Below are 15,255 nucleotides of genomic sequence, written 5' to 3' on the forward strand. Positions count from 1 at the left end.
ACTAATAAATAGGCTATGTAGAATTTGTAGAACGAAAATATCTGTTCTATCTATTTTCTAAGAAGCCTAGAAAGCTGGATTTTAGACTGTAAGCAGAACATACAGTACCATTCGCTGTAAAATTGTTGACCTTGAACGTATTGTTGTTGTTCTGTATTTTAATGTAAGATTTTGTAGAGTAGGCCTACTAGGCAATCTGAATATCAACTCATAATAATATGATTTACTTTACGTCCCACTGACTACTTTTACGGTTTTCTGAGACGCGGAGGTGCCGGAATTTAGTGCCGCAAAATTTTTACGTGCCAGTAAATCTACCGACATGAGGCCGACGTATTTAAGCACCTTCGAATACCATCGGACTAAGCCAGGATCGAACCTGCCAAGTCGGGGGTCAGAAGGCCAGCACTCTACCGTCTGAGCCACTCAGCCCGGCTGAATATCAGCATAATTTACTTGTGTCAGTGTCCTTATAATGACACTCATGCATGCGTGCGCCACACAGGCCTACGCACAAGCACCTTCATTATGGTCTATCATCATTTCGTAACTACCATCCCCACTCCACCCCCCATCGGCCTATCCTGGCTACGCTACTGCACTCAGCCAGGCTCATTTCCCTTCCAATATCTCCAGATGTTTGCTTACGATGTTGGTATTTATTAAGGAAAAAAGAACGTGCCGTCGCTGGAAAAAACGGGGAATGGGGCCATGGTATTGTATAGGCCTATACCCGCATTTAATCATGTATCAAACTTTTATTGATCATCAAAATATAATCCACCTCCCATGTAGATACAAAGCCTGTGGATACACAATGAACATTATATCCATAGGATCAATTCTTTCTAAGACAAGTGCATAGACCTACTTAGGCCTATACAGTATAGTAGGCCTACCACGGACTCATCCGTTTTTGTGCGACTGTACAGTTTATGGCAAAATAACGAAATAAATTTCTTGAACAGGATTCATTATGCACCGGGGACACAATTTCGAAGTCTGAATAAAATATCCATTCTGGTCACTAAGTAGTGTAGAGTTCTCTGAATAGAATAACTGACGGCAAAATTGCAAAATGCCACCACTCAGTCTCACATGATTTTTGAAATTCGTCTTCTTTCGTACAGCTAAACTTAATTAGAACTTTGGTTCTTCCTTCCTTTGTTTCTTTCTTATCAATAAGTTAAAGTACAACGGGCGCATTTTAAGCTAATTAGTGGCCTATAACAACAGGACTAGAAGGAATAGGAAATAAGGAATACTAACAGATTTAGGTGAATGAAACGTGTAAATGTGTAATGACGTAGGCTAATGCTAAACTGTCTGTCTGTTAAGTCCAGAAGCTGGTTGGTTCCTCAGATAACATTATCAAAGGTTGTATGTATGTTTAGTCCTCAGCCCGAAAGCTGGTTGGATCCTTAAAAGCTCTGCCATCAGCTGTCATAGATGGCCTAGGCATCACTGAAGAGGCATACTAGGGAAATGAGGAGTGAGGTAGTTTCCCGTTGCTTTCCTCACCGAGCCAGAAGTTGCTATTACATATCAGTCTGCCAAGCCCACTGAAATGCATGCACCAACCGACCCTATGAGCAATATTTTCACACCATTCATAGCAGGGACTGGCTGCAGAAGGAATGGCATTACTAGCATCACTCATACCTCAGTTACTTTCATTTTGTCAAAGCCAAGGATAAAGCTGAGACAGATCAATGAAAGTAACAAGATTGCTCTAGCCCACACCAGAAGACAAAGTGCACTGTAAACACTAGGTCCCGCCAGCAAAGGCATTATCAAAGGTTATGTGGTTATAATAAAACCAGAAAACCGATACCGCCGCCATGATCAGGCTTGCAAGGCATGTTGAACAGTGAGGTAGTTTGTTATTGTTTTCCTCACTGCGACAGAAAGTGATATTACATCATGACTGGCCCCAGCGGCATACTTAAGGGGGGGAGGGGGGGTTGGGGGTAACAAGATTAACTTCCACCTCCATGAACATTTGAACTTCTCTAACTACCGTAATTTAAAAAATGAAACAATACACGTTTCCGTGGATGCTTTGGTGGGTCTGAAACCGACATTTTAGAAGCCAGTGCGATCTCTACACAGCACACATAATCCTCGAACAGCACTGAATAACAGAATGAGCCCGCAGTTAATACTGCTTTTGAGCTACGGGAAATGGTTGAACGAGGAGGATTAGGGCCTATATTGTGAAGTATTATTTTCGCTTGTCTGCGTTAGGCAAATCCCTCAAGATAACAATTTGCGACCACTGATTTATGGAAAATTTTAAAACACAGTAGGTCTATACCTCTTCCCTGGAGAGGTAGTAAGGTGCGAATTGTTGGTGTCTCAATAGTTTTAAATTTTCGTTATGGGCTAATTTCTTGTAGGTCTAAGCAATCAAGTTGAAGTTAGTCGTTTTCTTAACTCTTCACGTCTTCCTCCGAAATTCCCTTCGAATTTAACCTCACCTAATACATAGCCAGGATTGTAAATCAACTGAAACAATATGACTCTCTTACTATTGATGTAACAGTCATATATGAAATAAAGTGAGCTAGTCTGTAACTTAAGAGGGGAAAATCCTCTTATTACCAAGACCGATCTCTACCACCTTCCTCTTTAAGACATTCTAAGTCGTCCCTTGAAGCTCCTAGAAGAAGTCAGAGCAATGGAAACACTGCACCGCATAATATACTACTAGATTTTAGATTAAAACGAAAATATTCTCTTTCCGCTTCTGTACTGAATGGATTTCGTCTCGTGCGATATACTTGGTTCAAGAACTGTGTAATATGTGTCAAGACCTTACGATTTATTTCCACTAGACGAGTTTAGTACTTGAGCAAGAATCAACGGTTTTAAAATGCACACCAGCGAGAAAACAGATCGGAGGTTTGGACCCATTTTCTGTTATTATATCTTTCTGCTGTAATGTTATGACACTCTGATACTACGAAGCGACATAATGTTGACCCTCCAGGTGCGATGACTGAGAATAGATGAAGTTGCACCTAAGGATGAGTTAGGGATACCACGCGGTGAGTTGTTTGTAAGTATTGTGTTATCAGTTTATACTGAAAGTCTCGTCTCCCCTCTTTGCGAGCACTCTTGATGACGTAGATCCAGGAGGCACGCTATGATTGGTCCGGGCGTGGCCTGCGCAAGGCGGACCCACTCTGTCTGGCCGACTGACGGCACGGGAGCATCGGGGTTTGGGGGAGAAGGGGGGGTTCCACTCCGCAAGCAAGCAGACAGCACACAGTTTGGGAGTCGCGAGTAGACCGTCGGAGTGTGTGGAAGGGTGTTGCAACGTCCTCCAAGAATTTTCTTTAAAATAAACCATAAGTTATATATTATGTTATATATGTTAGCAAAATGTGATTATAAATATGCAGTGCGTTTCTAGGAGTGTTCGTGTGTGGTTAAAGTTGTGTTTAACAGTGCAATACGGTGATATGTGGCATTTTGGGAAACAAACAGTCGTGCGGTGAGCGGCTGCATTGCCCCTAAGGGCATGGCATACTGCAACAGCCGGAGCTGAAAGCAAGCGTAAGTAACCTAGTCAGGAATCATGGCTAGTTTGAAAGAGAGAAAGTGGAATCCTTGAATGTACGTGCATGAGAGCGGCATAGATGTGTTGTGTTATAGCAGGGTGATTAGAATAAGGACTTTAATTTTTCAGTCATTTCTAGTATATTTTGTCTATAATGATAGTATATGCATGTTCTAGGTCGAGGGATATTCTCTGTATAAATCCAGCTAGGGACCACTCTTGCTTGCTTCAGCTAATTCATCCCCTAGTTCACCGCACCTCTCTTCCCTTGTTCCCTTTCACTCTCGTTCACAGCACACTCCCCAGTCGGAATTCCATTGTATCGACCCTAAGCTCGCTGTCTCTCTCTCACACTTGTATGCTGCTCGGCACGGTTACCTCAAAGGAGAAGGACAGAGAGATGTGCGCCCAAGCCTCCCTCTATCGCACAAGCATACGAATGTGTGTATTGAGTGAAGCACTGCGCATGCAGTCCAACGTTGCCAAACGTTCGCCCTGAACAGCTAGTGCGCCTCGAGAGCGTGGGATGAGAACACTGTTGCAACGCTGTGATAATAGACTGCCACTGTCCTGGAGGGTGAGACGGGACTGGCAACACTGGAGCCGAGGGGAAGGAAAAGGGTGACTGGAGCGTGTATTTACATTCCAATTGAAGTTGCATTTTACTAAGGCTAGGAGCTTTATTCTGTAGTCTAATATGCCGAAAGTATATTAAAACGCAATCATATGCCACACAGTTTACGAACATTGCATACATACTTTCATTCGAAAATTAGAACAGCTGCTTGTCGGAAAAATTAATTTATATGTCCTGAAAATTCCAACGTCAATACTGTACATTTGGCAGTGGATACATTCATTAATAATAATTGTTAGTGTATCTATTAATATTGTGATGTAATTAATCCCCTCCTCTGCTGACTGTCTTTTCCCTTACTTTCTCAGTCCCCTCTCTCTTCAACTCCCCTTCCCATCCTCCCTCATCCGAGTCGATATTGCTTGTCTGTTCTTGACAGGTATTGTTCCGTTTTGTATTCACACCCATGCATAGGCTACTTTGCGCAGAATCGTAAATAGACGTGCTCCAGAAATAGATCCTTATTTTTTCCCTGCACCTAAATTTAAGATCCACAGGTATCATACGTTCGTATCCGTAGCACTAATACGAAAATTAGAACATTATTATTGTAGGCTGGAAAAAGAATGCAGTAAACATGTCGTTTGTATATTTTATGATTAGTCATTTCGTAATTCTGCTATCAATTGATTACGTATTATTTTGTGCAACAGCTTTTGTCTTTTGCAGTAAGTTCAAATTTTTCACTTCACGTAAGAATATGTTTGGTATTGTTCATGTTAATGTCTGCGGGTCAGTTTATTTGTCTGCCTTGTTTACCACCGATATTATCATTATGCTGTAATTTTACTTAATGCTTTTTATTTCACCGTCCCCATAATGACTTCAGAGTGGCTACGTTCCACTTTCAAGAAAGAAGATTATTTTTGTTTAGTAGTTATACTGTAATATCCCAGGAATACGTGAATATCCACTTAATAGTCTCATGGCGAGGGCTAGGCCACGTACCTAGCATGAAGTGAGCACCCACACCAATTGCTTTGTTATGATTGGTTGTTGACATTGCCACGTGGTATTCCTTTCTGTAGGCCTATATGGGAACACAATCGTAGTTAGAACCTTCTTAGCATGGGATGTTACTAGCGATATTCATATTCGAATAGTTGGGAAAATAACCATGAATTATATCTCATATGGTTAACACATTATTATTATTATTATTAGTAGTAGTAGTAGTAGGTAGTAATAGTTGTAGTAGTAGCAGTAATTTTGAAAATCTAAGAAGTAAATTAAGTTAAATAAAGGGTAACTAAACCATTTAGCCTATTCCTCATGCCCCGGCAATAAGAAGTGATATTCTCCCGTTAAAACATTTCATCGGCTTACTTTTAAAACCTCTTAAGTCCGATTTTGGTCAAATTTGAGATTTTTATGGTACCGGATAACATTAAGCTAGTTATTTTAACGTATAAAATCTGGGATACCATTTCCATTATTTTCAATGTTATTTAAGAAAAATGAAACCTCGTATGTTTTCTGGGGTCAAAATATTACATTAAAAACACTGAAGTCTATCATTTTAGTTTCAGGTTATAGCCTACATATGTGCCTGTATGTTACCACTATGCAAATTGTGATCTCGTAAGTCTGACAAAGTTTCCGGAATACAGACATACGGGGTTTCATTCTTAACAATGTATACAAAGGAGTATATTTTCAGTTTGCCATTATTGGCCCAAAAATTAGGCGAGTGATAGAAGTTTAAGTTGGTTGTTGTCATGACAGTAAATCGAATACGAGGAATTTTACAATATTGCCTCTGCAGCCCGCGAGAATTCAAAAATAGAAATCGTTTTTTTTTTATTTTGGTTCTTATCAGTTCGCGAGAATACTGCTTTAAGCAGCTTTGTTTTCCTCTGATCACGTATTGAAGTTATCGCAGATTTTACAAGCAGTTTCATTGATAATTCGCTGGTATTGGTAAGGTGAGTTTATTAGCTTCTGAAATGTTTGGTCTTAATAGAATATTGTTATTGAATGTGGTTACCATTTGTAATTAAGATAGTTATTTTCTATTCAGCAGTTTTTTAATTCAGGGATTTATATTTTCTGCCAGTGAATCATATCTTTTTGTAAAGCAAATTGCACATAACATTTCATTCTATGTGAATCACTTCAATAATTGCAAATTATTTGCGTTCAACAATGTAAAGTAGATTAAGTAAGACAACTAACCACAATTGTGGGGTAAAATGACGCTTCTTCACGAGATGGAAAGTTTTTCGTCTCTCCTGTAAAATCTACGAAAAAGGACATACGAGATTTTAGACGTAAGCCGACGATTTGTAACCTTTACTTTTGACAGATTCTTCAGAGAGAAATCATCGTCATAGGATATTTTCTCTTCTTATCAAACAAGTGGGAGCCCTGAATCGGTGAAGATTGTGACTCAGGTTTTCAGTAATTTATCGATTTCGTTGAAATAATTTACCGGCATATCTTATCATCTTCAATGATTTGGTTCGCCCTCAATCCTTGCAGTGTATGGTCACAAGCCACTCAGCCCAACTGATGGCAGTGGGATTACGATTTCCTTGCACCAAAATTTTCTTATCGTGCTTTCATTCACATGTGTTCTTTGATTTTCGTCGTTGCCGGGACGAAACCTCCTATGTGTTAACATTTTTGGAGATATACTGACCCGCAGCACATACATTATGAAGAGCGAGAATGCCTTGACAACTGTCACGCAATATTGCGCCTTAGATGACAGAACCTTACCGGCCAAAGTTCTAAGCTAAAATAGTTCACATAGGAGGTTTTGTACCGGCAACGACGAATTATTTCTGTTGTAACACTGAGCTCAAATTCCACAGTAGCTACAATGCTTATAGTTTATTATTGATGCGATTGTGCAAAAAGAACTCATTTACGTTATTTGAAGAAAACCAAGATTATTTCTTCAAGAAATGTTGCCATTTCTAAATTCCTTTTCGACGCTTTGATAGCTAGGGTGTAATGTGGAAACTATTAATGAGTCAGCATGTGAAATGCACCGCACTGTTTTGAAATGTAATTATATTGTCCCCACAAAGTCCAGATGAAACGTTGGTTAAATGTGTAAAGGGGAGAGGGGAGAACGATTGTGTCCACCTTTTACCCAGACAATAAATCCCTGGGCACAATGATTGGATATCTAATCGCTAAGCCATGACTACGTCAGAAACACAGAAATGCGATTGAAATCCATCAATTGACTATTTGACCTTGACCCCGATGTGTATTCAGCTATCTCTGGAATTTACTAATTCAACCTGCCTCTTTACTCAGGTGTAAGTTTGTCACAGTGGTGCTGACAGCGGCTGTCATTGGTGCAAAATGTTTGCGCGTGCACTTGACAAGTGCTTGGATGGTTGCCTATATCATCTATCGCAGTACATATTTGTAATTCCAGCCCAGAATGGTTGTAGATACTGTACGCACTAGGGACTTCTTGATATATTATTAGAAAACATTCACGCGCGCTGGAGTCTTTGAGCCATGAAATTAAACAATCTTTATCAGCGCCAGCTATTTAAGCGTTACATTTTATAAAAATGAAAAACCTAAACCCAATGGCGCTACAACACTGACGGGCCTGGCCTAACAGACAGTTGCTTAGCCTGAAGACCAGCAGATTACGAGGTGTCACATGGTCAGCACTACCAATCCACTCGGTCGTCATTCTTTACTTTCAAGACCGGGGCCGTCACCTCAAAATCAGATAGCTCCTCAGTTTTTCTAACGTAGGCTGAGTGGACCTCGAACTTCCCGTAGATTCAAGTAAAAGTCCTTGACCTGGCCGGGAATCGAATCCAGGGCCTCGCGGTAAGAGGTGTCCACACCGCGGGGCCGGCGATACCTGTTATGCTTTTAAATTTTCTAGGATACCTTGTCTACTAGCAGTGGCTGGGAGAGACTTGTCCCTCTTCCTTAGTATTATAGGCCTAAGAGGAATTCCTCCTACCTGGCATTGTCTTCTGCATGTAATTTCACTTGATTTTATGCATTTATTATTTATTTATGTTTTAGGGCCCTCTCTTACACTTAACTACATTCTTGATTGGAGGTTGGATTAAATAAATAGACCTGAGATGATGATTATGATTGTGATTAATATGATGCTTGCTTGTTGTTTTAAGGGGCCTAACATCGAAGGTCATCGGCCCTGTGTGATTAATATCATAGTGTAGAAGGGATGTTAATATTCAATCTGCAGTGTAAAACAGGAAATATGGTGATTTATAGACTAAAACATAGTTTTGTATACAATGTAATTAGAATTATTAGAATTATAAGTAGGCCTATATTGATTGAACTTCAATTTTGCTAGTAATCATGCTTGTTTCAATTGCTACTCAGCGTAATTCTCTTTGAAAGTAGGCGGGCTTGCGGTGTGTTCCACTCACTCTGCTCCCAACCTGCGTTTCCTGGATTCCAACCCAGACTCTCTTTCAGTTGCCTAGAATCACTGCACCGGGACAGGAAGATTTTTCGGTTTTTAATCCTCGACCAAGTCCCAAATTGAGCCTGTATATCCTGCCGATCTTATGTAATCCTGGAAAGGTGGCGTTATCGTGCCTTATTGTAAATAAATGCAGAATCTTTCCATGTTGTTAAAGAAATTCTATACTCGTACATTTTTCTTTCTACTGCATTAAATGACTGCACTGGGAATTTAGACTCAAGTGCCTTGTTTTGAAGCAGAGTTGAAAAGTAATTCAGTAAAAATAATCGAATCCTTCTTCAGTAATTCTTACTCGTAATTTAGTCTACTTTTTGAAATAAAATTCCCAACCACATATGGATCTGCAATCCATCAGAACAGTGTTCGTTGTGTTCATTTTCCCATGCTGGTGTGTAAAGAAAAATGAACCTTAAATACATTATACTGTAGGAGTGCGTAAATAGGTCATGCAAATATATCTACATTCCCACAGTACTGTACAGTAAGGTTAATTTTCCCTTACACACATGCATAGGAAAATGAACACAGCGAACACCGTTCTGATGGACTGGATATCCATATGTGGCTAGGTGGCGTGACCGGTCTTAAGGGAAATAATGATTGATAAGAAGAGCATTTCGGCATACAAGGTTTTGTTTCCTCAACGACGATATAGCAAATTTTGAAAAAATGCATTTCCCCACATATCGTTCCTGGCATTTGCAGGTTTTGCCGTGACTCAGGGTCTCGTACTAGACCACACGTTCCCACTAGACAGTTGTTGTATTTCGACCCCTCTGTGGGCCACTTACATTTTTGCGTAACCTTTTAAATCACCCGGTAGACTGTCATGCATCCCAGGTTGATGTGCAATCTGTCAGAATAATTTTCGTTGAGTTCCTTTTTCTATGAGCGTGTGTAATTAAATATGTGCCTGGGAGGCGTGCCCGGTCTTAAGGGAAATAATGGGTAGGAAGAGCATTGCCACATTCGTGGTTTTGCCACAGCAGCGACAGCGAATCTTTGGAGAACTGCCAAATAGGACCGACTACTACAAAGTAGACTCTAATCTGAATTTCGTTTATACTCTTAGATGGAGGGAGGTCTGGTGTAAAGAGTTAAGTAAACGCCTCCTCTCTATACAAATAACATTATAATTTGGTGGTATGGTATTATAGTTGGGCCCACGAGAGTTGAAGTCTGACATTTGAGCGGCGAAAGCAGTAACTACAAAGTACGTTGCGTTGTCATAATTACCTCAGTTTGCGGCATATCACTCTTTCATACAGGCTGAATATTTAATCAACTATTTTGGCCTAATGCAATTCAGTGAACTTTGACCCGTTCCTAAGCTCGTGCTGATAATTCCGGCATTTAAGACAGAACACGCTATTGGCGGTAAATATGAGATTTCATATTCACTAAACTGACAATAACCTTAATAAATGCACATGTCAAGTGGAGAATAGAACAGTGCAACTAGCCACTGATTAACTTACAAAAAAATAAACTAACAACGAAAATAATATTCAAGAAACAACACAAAAATTATTACAAAAACAAGCAACAACTAACGCAGTACTTCTCCGAAAATGACAATAGCGACAGAGAGCAAGCCAACCCACGTGGCGATAGCGTTCATAAATGTGACATCTCTGTTATCGTTGCCATAGCAACAGACCATTTTCGAGCAGCGTTAGTCAACATTTTCTCTCCGGTGGTGGCGCCAAATGTCAGACTTCAACTCTCGTGTGCCCCACTGTAGATATTAATTAAACGTCACCTATCTATATAAGTCCGCCTACTGCCATTTCTTGGTGGATGCAGCACATTTACATCTGTCTCTTGGTACCTGGCGGGAGCAAAATGTGGCTTCCATCGAAGTCCTAGCTCCATGGCTTTGACACTATAGAAGTTGCTAGGGTATCGGTAGTAGACTACTAAGGAATTACATTCGGAGCAAAACCATTGCGTCTGATTATTATGAAAGGTGCTGCTCATAGTGTCAGTCGCGCTTCAATAGCACTTTCTGACCCAGTGAGGGAAACAATGGCAAACTACCTCACTCCTCATCTTGCGCAGTATGCCTCATTTTGGCGCCGCTATCGGTTTTTGCGGTTTCCATATAGCAGCGTATCTTCTCGTGATTATATTTGAGGATCCAACCAGCCTCTGGGCTGATGACCTAACAGACAGGCGTCTGTACAAGTAAAATTATAATTGGGCGGTCTGGTGTTCGAAATAGCCGGCCACGCGGTGTAGGGATAGCGTGCCTGCCTCTTAACAGCAGGCCTCGGGTTCGATTCCCGGACAGTTCAGGGACTTTTATCTGAATCTGAGTGCTGGTTCGAGGTCCACTCATCCCCCGTGATTATTATAGTTGAGGAGTTATCTGACAGTGAGACACAGTGGTGGGAATTAGTACAAAAGCACGTGGTTTTGTATGGGAAAAATATTTACTTACTTAGTATTGCACACATTTTTCCCGTACAGTTTACAATCAAAGCACATAAAAACATTCTCATTGTAGGCTACCTTCAGCATTAGTACTGAAATAAAAAAAAGAACGACGGTTGTAGTGGTGGAAGTTGTTATCAAGGGAGGTACGCTGTTTGACTTGCAAGAGCAAAAATAAATGCCATGTGGTTTCCGGAGAGGCCTGGTGCAGGTCATTTGATTTGACTCCCATAGGCGACCTGCGCGTCGTCATGAGGATGGAATGGTGATGAATGCGGCACATAGGCCTACACCCAGTCCCCGTGCCAAGGGAATTAACCAATTATGGTTAAAATTCCCAACCTTGCCGGGAATCGAACCGGGACCCCTGTGACCAAAGGCCATCATGCTAACCACTTAGCTATGGAGACGGACACTTGCATCGGTGATAAATGTAAAATGTTATAGCTTGGAAGTGTGTCTGGAAACGCCGTCCAGTTCGCACGTACAGCAGTTGGAATAATGCTACGTGGAAAGTCTCTCTCAGGTGAAGAGCAAGCAAGTATTAAGGCTTACAAAGAAATGGGTCTGTTTAATACCAACATTGCAAAGAAATTAGGGCGTTCAAGTTGTCTTATTGATCATTTTGTCAAACTGTGTGCACAATATGAAAAAAAAATGTAAATATGGTCGGACAAGAGATTTGTCAGCGACGGATAAGCGTTTGATTATCCGTAAAGCAAAAGTTATCAGCTTGTGTTCCTCTCAAATCGTGCTGATTTGTACTTACGAGTCACTTCCAGGCGCGTTAGACAAAGCCTGGCTGAAGACGAGCATCTTGCATTCAAGAAACAACCCCATAAGCCACCTTTAAACAGTGCCCATAAGGAGGCTACGTTGCAGTTTGCTGAGGAACACATGTTATCGACCTTAGAATGGAACAAAGTAATATTCAATGATGAGAAGAATTTTAATTTTAATGAGCCAGATGGTTTTCAATATTATTGGCAAGATCTCCATAAAGGAGAACAGGTTCAGATGAGTAGAAATTTTGGCGGTGGCAGCGTTTGGATCTGGGCAGCAATCTATGTTAAAGGCACTTTTAAAATAGCATGGATGCACCCCAAAATGAAATACAGAAATGCTGGAATTTGAATTGGTTCGTATATATGAGGAATTTGATGATGATAATTTGATTTTCCAACAACATAACGCTGGGATTCACAGGTCTGCCAAGACAAATAAGAGGTTAAGAGGTAAAGGAATTACACTTATGGGCTGGCCATTGAGATTTAAATCCAATAGAGAATTTATGGAGGATCCTAGCAAGACGTGTTTATCACAATGTACGGCAGTTTGCGACTTTGGCTGAGCTGAAAACTGCAATTCGAATGGAGTGGACCTCAATCACAGAAGAAGTAACCACTGCTGTTATACAATCAATGCCCAAGAGGATTTTCGCAGTTATTAAGAGCAATGTAGTTTCATCTAAATACTAGGTCATTGCTGTGATATGTTTACTGTTTACCAGAAATAGCCTACATAAGTGCCTGTATATCAATTTCCACATAGGCCTAGGTATAATATATGTATTTTTTCAAGTGCAAATGCTAAACGTAAAATGAGAATGTATTTGTATGCTTTGACCGTAATCTGTATGGGGAAAAAATGCGTGCAATATTAAATAAGTAAATACACATTTTTGCCCACCACAAAACCACGTGCCGTCATACTGCCTTTATACTAATTTCCACCACTGTAGCGGTTCTGGTCTAAAAAGCCAAGAATAACGTCCGAGAAGATTCGTCGTGCTGACCACAGGACACTTCAAAATTTGCAGGCCTTCGGGCTGAGCAGTGGTCACTCGGTAGTCCATGAAATTTCGGGCTGTTGTACCATGGGGTTTGGTTTCTCCTGTCTATTTAAAAGTCATATTTTTTCTGTGCACCTCATATCTTTTCCTCATACTTCGCTTTTATCTCGCATTAGATATACGAAAGTCGACAATAGGGTCAATTCAATTTTTGTCAGTTTGTTATGATATCATGGGAGAACGGTTTAGGTTAACAGCTCTTCTCGAGACTGGATATTCATGTACAGGGACAGCCAGGTTGTGCAAAAACAGTGACGTTGCAGTATTACGGAATCCAAAACTGAAAATCTCAGTTTTCTCCGTTAATATTAGTTGTAGCAGAAGACTGAATTTAGATTAATAAAAATTGTGCAAAGTATACTTTCCGATCTATTTTAGTTTATGAAGAATAATGGAGATTTTCAGTAGTTTTGATTCTGCGACAAGTATCGCTGACTTGGAAATATTGTTAAGTCATCACGGTGAGAAGTGAACTGCCGATGATAGTGGTTTTGGTCACGATTGTTTTGATAAGGTAAAATACCGCGTGGTCATTAGCCTCTGTTGATCAGGAAGATATAGGAGACACACCATATACGTATACCTGCTGTAACACCTCCGTACCTCTCATATAATAATAATAATAATAATAATAATAATAATAATAATAATAATAATAATAATAATAATAATAATGAAATGGCGTATGGCTTTTAGTGCCGGGAATGTCCAAGGACAAGTTCGGGTCGCCAGATGCAAGTCTTTTGATTTGACTCCCGTAAGCGACCTGCGCGTCGTGATGATGTAATTATGATGAAGACGACACGTACACCCAGCCCCCGTGTCAGCGAAATTAACCAATTATTTTTTATTTATTTTTTTGCTATTGGCTTTACGTCGCGCCGACACAGATATGGCTTATGGCGACGATGGGACAGGACTGGGAAGGAAGCGTCCGTGGCCTTAATTGAGGTACAGCCCCAGCATTTGCCTGGTGTGAAAATGGGATACCACTGGAAAACCATCTTCGGGGCTGGCGACAATGGGGTTCGAACCTACTATCTCCCGAATACTGGATACTGGCCGCACTTAAGCGACTGCGGCTGTCGAGCTCGGTATGGTTAAAATTCCCTACCCCGAAGTGAATAGAACCCGGGACTCCTCTGACCAAAGGCCAGCACGCTAACCATTTAACCATGAAGCCGGACATAATAATAATAATAATAATAATAATAATAATAATAATAATAATAATAATAAACTGTGAATCCCCTCGAGAGCAACTCACCTTTGAAAAACCCACACCAGATCCAGATTCAGAACCACCTACACTAGAAGAAATCAAACAAATTATCAGTGAACTGAAAAAATAACAAAGCTCCAGGTCAGGACGATATATTTGCCAAAATATGGAAGATTGGTGGCGAAAGACTTGCCTCGAAACTGTATGCTATTCTGAGTGATATCTGGGTCACGGAAAAGATTCCTGTGGACTGGAAATGTGCACTAATTCAACCACTGCACGAAAAGGTGATAAAACTGACATCAACAACTATAGAGGTATCTCCTTGGTATCAGTCACTTACAAAATTTCCTCCAAAAGAACACTTGAGAACACTTGAGAAGACTTGAAAGACAAACAGATCACCTCATTGGAGAATACCAGGCAGGTTTCAGAAAGGGAAGATCATACACAGAACAAATACTCAATCTCAAAACTATCTTACAAATGCGCAAAACTAGGCAAACAGTGATCACCTTCGTAGACTTTAGAAAAGTGTATAACTACATAGAGCGATGGACACTTTTCAAAGTACTCGAAGAATTTATAGCAGACAGAAAAACAAGAGAATTGATCAGGCAAACATTAACTGACACTACTTCCAAAGTTATTTTCTTAGGAGAAATATCTGAGCCTTTTGATGTCAACACAGGGGTTCGACAAGGAGATGGACTGTCACCTCTCTTGTTCAATCTTGCTGTAGAAAAAGTAATCAGAACCCGGGAAAAAGAAGTTAAAGGAATAACTCTTTGTAGACAGCTGAAAAACAAAATTCACGTGCGGTTCACCTGGCAATTCTTTCTAATAATAGGCAAGAAGCAATCCACCCCCTCGAAAACCTACATGAAATTGCAGCCAAAACAGGACTTCAAATATCATATTAATAAAACACAGTACATGGAAGGAGCCTCTCGGCTCCTGGGTGGGGAAGCCATGATGATTAAATTTGGACAAATTTCCCAAGTATAAATATATTCAAATACCTTGGAGAAATCATTTCAACCTTCTGGATTAAATCGTGAAGAAAATCAGGAGAGAATTACTAGATTACAGAAAG

The 15,255-nt window shown here is 40.4% G+C and overlaps 1 protein-coding gene across 1 annotated transcript in view; it reads left to right on the forward strand.

Annotated features, from left to right (window-relative positions):
• Positions 1 to 3,440: 3,440 nt before the first annotated feature.
• The window catches only part of LOC136863469 (protein suppressor 2 of zeste-like), a 350,894-nt gene continuing 339,079 nt past the window's right edge, over positions 3,441 to 15,255 (forward strand). The window contains exon 1 of the mRNA XM_068225950.1: positions 3,441 to 3,561. The gene's annotated coding sequence lies outside the window, so the exon portion shown is untranslated. The remainder of the gene's footprint in view (positions 3,562 to 15,255) is intronic.

This window comes from Anabrus simplex, chromosome 2 (genome assembly GCF_040414725.1).
Source record: "Anabrus simplex isolate iqAnaSimp1 chromosome 2, ASM4041472v1, whole genome shotgun sequence".
Taxonomy (NCBI): domain Eukaryota; kingdom Metazoa; phylum Arthropoda; class Insecta; order Orthoptera; family Tettigoniidae; genus Anabrus; species Anabrus simplex.